We start from the raw sequence: 6,951 nt of genomic DNA, 5'->3' as shown, positions 1-6,951 counted from the left end.
AAATATTTGTGCCTCAAATTGCAATACTGAAGGATTCTATGGGAGAAAAATGAATGATGCAGGAAACATCAGAAGAAGATGGAAGGAATAAATGGAGTCATTGTACCAAAAAAACTCATCAATGTTCAACCATTTCAAGAGGCAACATATGATCAAGAACCAAAGGTATTGAAGGATGTAGTCCAAGCTGCACTGAAAATCAAAAAAATAAAACCAAACTCGCCGCCATTGAGTCAATTATGACTTATAATGACCCCCGTTGAGTTTACATGGCTGTAAATAAATCCTTACAGAAGTACATTGCCCTGTCTTATTTCTGCGGAGCAGCTGATGGGTTTGAACTGCTGACCTCTTGGTTAGCGGCCAAATGCTTTTTCCACTATACCACCTGAGCTCCTTAGCTGCACAGAAGGAATTGGCAAAAGGAAAAAAAAAAGGCTCCAGAAATTAGCACGATACTCACTGAGATGTTTCAACAAACAGAAGCAGTGCTGGAGGTAATTGCTTGTTTATGCCTAGAAATTTGGAAGACAGCTACCTGGCCAAATGATTGTAAGACATCAATATTTGTGCCCATTCCAAAGAAATGTGATCCAACAAAATGGGGAAATTTTGCTGAAGATAATTCAAAAACGGTTGAAACAGTATATTGACAAGGAAATTCCAGGAATTCAAGATGGTTTCAGAAGAGGATGTGGAATGAGGGATATCATTGTTGATGTCAGATCGATCTTAACTGAAAGCAAAGAATACCAGAAAGATATTTGTGTTTTTATTGACTATGCAAAGATATTCAATTGTGTGGATCATAACAAACTATGGATAACATTGTGAAGATTGAGAATTCCAGAACACTTCATTGTTCTCATGACTGTATATTGAACAGGAGGTTGTCATTCAAACAAACAAAGGAATACTGCGCATGGTTTAAAATCAGGAAGGATGTGCATCAGAGTTGTATCCTTTCACCATATTTATTCAATATGTATGCTGAGCAAATAATCCAAGAAACTGGACTGTATGAAGAAGAATTTGGCATCAATACTGGAGGAAGACTCATTAAAAACCTGAGATATGCAGATGGCACAACCTTGATTGACGAACATGAAGAAGACTTGAAGTACTTATATATGAAGTACTTATTTAGGAAGATCAAAGTGTTCAGTATGGATTATACCACAACATAAAGAAAACAAGAATCCTTACAACTGGACCAATAAGCAACATCATGATAAATGAAAAAAATACTCAACTTGTCATTTTATTTTAATCTATAATCAATACTCCTGAAAGCAAGCAGTCAAGAAATCAGATGACTAATTGCATTGGTCAAATCTGCTTTAAAGAGTTAAGGAGCAAACATGTCACTTTGAGGAGTAAGATGCACCTAACTCAACCCAGGGTATTTTCAATAGCATCATATACATGTGAAAGCTGGAGAATGAATAAGAAAGACTGAAGAAGAGTTGTTGCCTTTGAATTGTAGTATTGCTGAAAAATATTGAAAATTCCATGGACTAACTAACTGAAGAAGGAAAAAATCTGTCCTAAAAGAAGTACAGCCAGAATGCTCCTTAGAAGTAAGAATGGCCAGACTTCACATTACCTACTTTGGTCATGTTGTCAGAAGGGACCAGTCCCTGGAGAAGAATATCATGTTTGATAAGGTAGAAGGTCAGTGAAAAGGGGGAAGACCCTCAAGATGACTGAGTGATCAGTGGCTGCAATGATGGGCTCAGACATAGCAAGGATTGTGAGGATGGCGCAGGAGGGCAGTGTTTCGTTCTGTTGTAGACTCGCTATGAGTTGGAATCAATTTGATGGCAACTATCAACAACAAGGAGTTCTGGTGGCACGCTGCCTAAGGCATTTGACAGCTAACCAGAAGGATGGCGGTTCAAACCCACCAGCTGTTACACGGAAGGAAGATGGGGCAATCTACTTCCATAAAGATTTACTGCCTTAGAAGCCCAAAGGGGGTCACTATGAATCGGAACCAAGTCGATGGCAGTGGATTTTTTGTTGTTGCTGTTTTAACAACAACGAACAATAATCAATTAATCAATTAATTAAACAATTAATCAGCAACTTTCAGTGTTGTGACATTAAGATGAATGAATTATTGACTTTTCTATATTCAGACATGAGTCCTTTTGAGTACAAAAGCAAGATTTTCTCTCCTTGAGAACTTATGTCTTGAACACAGGATTTTGCCATTACATACTCGATTTATTGCCTCATTTCCTAAATGGCAAGTATTCACAATACATTTTGGAATTTTAAAACTCAGCATGATAAGATGGCCTCAAGGTCCTTCAGAATGGAGGTTTTAACCAAGATCATGGGAATTTAAGGATAGTCATTTGTATCAACAATAAAAGCTCCAAGAACATAAACACTGTCAGAAAAATGCACCTCATTTAACAAAGATTTTGATATGCAAGAAATGACTTAAGGTAGGTGTGAAAATATCCTGATGCTGACATATGAACAAACCCTCATCTATTTTGGATTTCCATAATTATCAGAAAGAATGTGAGATAAGAGGATCTTTAAGAAAAAAGAAAAATAGACCCTGATATATTTTAATCCTTACCAGTAACTTACATTAAGTAAGCATTAAGCTATTCAATATCTACAATCACCTCTAGAAATTGATTTTCACACTATGACGAACTGACCTCTTTGCAAATGGGCTGGCATCTAATAACCAAAACTTCATATTGGATGCTTGGTAGTTCACTTGATACAAACAATAAGATATGCCAAAGGCTCAAGATGATCAAGTCTTCCATTTACCTCTGTCTAAGTCCAGGTTCAAGAAGCAAACAATTGATTATCTAAAGTAAAATTATGAAAAGTCCTCTGCGGTAATTGATCCACTCAGATCCTCTCCTTTGGCAGAGGAGTCACCACTATAGATCGCTTACCTGCTGTCCTAGAATTCTTTCTTTAGTCCTGTGATTGCTCAAGAGGAGCTCTCTCAACAAAAATCATAATGCAAACATTAAAGGTGAAGTTTTGTCAGACAACATGCTCACTGGTTTCAAGTGGTAATAGAATACAAAACAACACAAACAAGCTGTCAGCTTAATATTCACAGGGTCTTTCACCAATTCTAAATGACAGTCTCTCAAAGAGAAATAGCTGATTCTTTTAAGTTACTTAGTACAGAACCCAGGACAACATTTGTGAGCACTTAATAAACAGTACTTGATGGCAAAACAAATGCAAACGATGTTGGCTATCTTCAGAGTCACACTCCTAAAAGATTTAAACTCCTAACAAATGCTCTACGTAGGAGTTTGCTCCCTTGGAGAAGGCATTTTCTTTGCTCTTTGGAAATAGTAACGGGAAGAAAAGGCTCCCTCTGTAATCCTGCCAGTACTTTAAAGCAAAATGTCCTCTCATCTGTGCATGTTTACAGTTACATGCTCAAGGGCAACTTTGGGAGATGTCTGTTTTGACATTCAACAGTCAGTCTGGAGAACTTTCACATGAACACAAGGTTCTTGGGTGTGTTTTTTCTTACAACTAAGACATTATTAAAAACAGTTTGTATTCAGAGATGCTCAAGCTACTCTGTGCCCAAAAGGGGGAAAAAACAAAAGGCTCTTAGCTAGTTACAGAATTCTCTGGTAGTGCAAACTATCTGCACTCGACTACTAACCGTACTAACTGACACAGGACTGGGCAGTGTTTCGTTCTGTTGTACATAGGGTCGTTATGAGTCAAAACCAACAGGACAGTATCTAAGAACAACAACTTACCACAGGGCTGGTGGCTTGAACTCACTAAGAGACACCTCAGAAGAAAAGCCAGGCAATCTTTTCTCAAAAAATCAGCCATTGAAAATCCTGTGGAGCACAGTTCTACTCTGACACACATGGGGTCTCCATAAGTCGGAACAGAATCAAGGTCAACTGGTTTAGCTTTTTTCTTTTTAGTGAGTTAACACGTGGGAAAGGGAGCAGAGAAAGGCAGACGTAGGGATGGTTGGAAAAGCCAAAATAAAAAATCCACTGAGAACTTGCTGCTCAAGTATTTGCATCGAAAAATGCAAATTCTGTCAGACCAGAATATAATGGTAAGTCCCACTGGAATTTCTTCTTCCCTTAATATGAGTTAACTGCAGCTTTACTCCTGGCATGTGTCAAGCCATCAACTATCACTACATTTTTAACCCCTCATTCTTTTTTTTTCAGTTACTTAAAACCAACAGACAGAATTGCTGACCAGGATTCTTGGAAAAAAAGCCCTGTGGTTGAGTCAGTCATCCCGGGATTATATGGGAAGTAAACTCCACACCTTAGGGCAGTGGTAGGTACAGACACTGCTGCCTCTGTTGAGACTTATCTTCAGAGCAACTCTGTGATCTTGCTGATGATGGTTGGAGCGGTCTTCCTGAACTCAACCATGCCTCTACAAACTCTACATAGCTATAATAGACACTCTGAGGCCACCTCTTTTTCCCTTTGGAAAGCCTGAGGATATTGTGATACCACCACCTTTAGAAGAAGGAAAAGAGATGGCTCAACTTTCAGAAACACTCCTCCATGGATTTAGTCCCCAAAATGTCATCACAGTTAACTATTAGAGCCTGGTCTTGATCCTCCAAAACAGGGCTGCCTCGATAGGGCTTCTTTTAGATGACCACTAAAAGGGGAGCTCTGATGGCACAGCGCCTAAGGCATTTGACTGCTAACCAGAAGGCTGGCAGTTCAAACCCACCAGCCACTCCTCAGAAGGAAGACTGGGTGATGGAAGGTTGGGAAATGGAAGGTTGGTCAATCTACTTCCATAGTGATACTGTCTCAGAAATCCAAGGAGGGGTCACTATAAGTCGGATCCAATTCCACAGCAATGGTTGCGTTTGTTTTGGTTTACCACTAAGATTATTTTGTTTTGATTGGCACCCACTGCCAACTTGTGTGCTAAGGAGCCCTGGTGGTGGCACAGTGGATAAAGCACTTGGCTGCTAACTCAAAGGTCAGCAGTTCAAACCCTCCAGCTTCTCTGTGGTAGAAAAGACCTGGTGACCTGCTCCTGTAAAGATTATAGCCTAGGAAACACTAAGGGACAGTACTACTTCGTCCTAGAAGGTTACTATGAGGTTGACACAGCTGTGTCTTGTGGGAAGTTGACCAGTTGCCTTTAAGTCTATTCTAATGTATGTGCAGAGTAGAACTTCTCACAAGTTTTGTAGTGGCTATTTTTTCAGAAGTGCATCACCAGGCTCTTCTTCTCAGGTGCTCTGGGTGGACTCAACCTTCTAGCCAAGCATATTAACCTATTGCACCAACCAGAAACTTCATGGGTGCCTAGGACACACACTGAAAATATCCAGTAAGTGGCGAGGAGAGAAGCATGAAAGATCTACAGTGAATCCTGTTCCATTTACTTCACTGCTTTGGATGTAATTTGTAGAAACTGATAGTGGTACAGTGCATAAGGCATTTGGCTGCTAACTAGAAGGCTGGTGGTTCAAACCCACCAGCTGCTCCACAGAAGGAAGACTGGGCAATCTACTCCCATAAAGATTTACCACCTTAAAAACCCACGAGGTGTTGCTATCAGTCGGAATCAACCCAATGGCCATGAGTTTGGTTTTTTTTGGTTTAGTTGGATCATATATAACCTTGTCAGAATACTCAGACTGATTATAGAGTTATTCAACATAGCAAAGATACCCAATATAAAATTATCTAAACTGTCTACACTTCCCAATTAACACATATTGTGCCTATAAATATTTATTTGGTATAAGAATAAAAGTCATAGTACCTCAATTTCTAGGTGAGTGCCCATGATGGTCCATTAGTCCCCTTAGGTATGAAACCACCACCCATCCGTCAGTTTGTTGTACTGGGGTGGCTTTTGTGTTGCTATAATGCTAGAAGGTATGCCACTGGTATTTCAAATACCTGTAGGGTCACCAATGGTGGACAGGTTTTCAGCAGAGCTTCCACACTGAGACAGAGTAGGAAGAAAAGCCTCATGATCTACTTCCAAAAATCAGCCAAGGGAAACCCAATGGATCACAACAGAATATTTTCTAATATAGGGGTTGAAGACATTCAAAATACATATGGCCACGAAAATGGCCTCAGACATACCTACGATCATGAAGATGGCACAGGACTGGGCCTAGATGTTCCTTTCAGTTGTATGTGGGGTCACCAGGAGTCTCAGCTGACTCAACAGCAGCCAATGACAAAGACACGGTATGGAAGCTCTCTACATTTGGATGGAAAAGGTCTAAAAATTCAGCAAGAGACTTTTAAGGAAGCACAGTAGAGATCAATGGCACAGGGAGGTGTGGAAGCTCATAGTTCTTACCCTTGGTAATGAGAACTCTCCTTTGGTAATTGGTATCCAGAAGTGTTCTGTTGGGGCTCACCCTACTATGACTGACTGTATGCAAATTAACAAACCCTGATTTGAGGATCCAAATATGACTAGTAACAATCAGGCATTCTGCCAACTCCCTTCCCCTACATACGTGCTATAGGTTTTATAACTATGCAAATTGATCATGTAATGACAATTAGATGTGAAGGCTCTCACTGTGACAAGGTAGCCCTCATATGTTTCTGCTGACAAAAGCATGGCCACCATTTGGACTTGGAATCATAATGCCTATATTCACGCACTCCATGGGATAAATTGTACCAGGCATGAAGGGAATTATAGATTAGAGAGATACTCAAAGAGGTGAGTTTTCAAGTAGGTCAGTGATTTACATTTCCTTTTAATAAGCTCAGTAATGAAGCAGTTTATGAATTAGGACTCAAAGGAGCAACACGTTAAGAAATCTCCAGTGCAGTATAGAAATATCAACGAGAATAAGTGGAAAGCAGAAGTGATATTTTGGGGCCAATTAAATCTTTCCAATGATAATTCTGATATAAATCAATGAATTGTGGGGCTGATGGTGGTAAACCCAGTCTG

The 6,951-nt window shown here is 39.7% G+C and overlaps 1 protein-coding gene across 1 annotated transcript in view; it reads right to left on the bottom strand.

Moving 5' to 3' along the window:
• LHFPL6 (LHFPL tetraspan subfamily member 6) overlaps positions 1-6,951 on the bottom strand; it is a 441,882-nt gene that overhangs the window by 187,647 nt on the left and 247,284 nt on the right. The gene's annotated exons all lie outside the window — the stretch shown is intronic.

This window comes from Orycteropus afer, unplaced genomic scaffold (assembly GCF_000298275.1).
Source record: "Orycteropus afer afer isolate SDZICR_OR568_19922 unplaced genomic scaffold, OryAfe1.0 scaffold00338, whole genome shotgun sequence".
NCBI lineage: Eukaryota > Metazoa > Chordata > Mammalia > Tubulidentata > Orycteropodidae > Orycteropus > Orycteropus afer.
The sequence above is the reverse complement of the archived record's forward strand: the minus strand, read 5'-3'. Positions and strand labels throughout refer to the sequence as shown.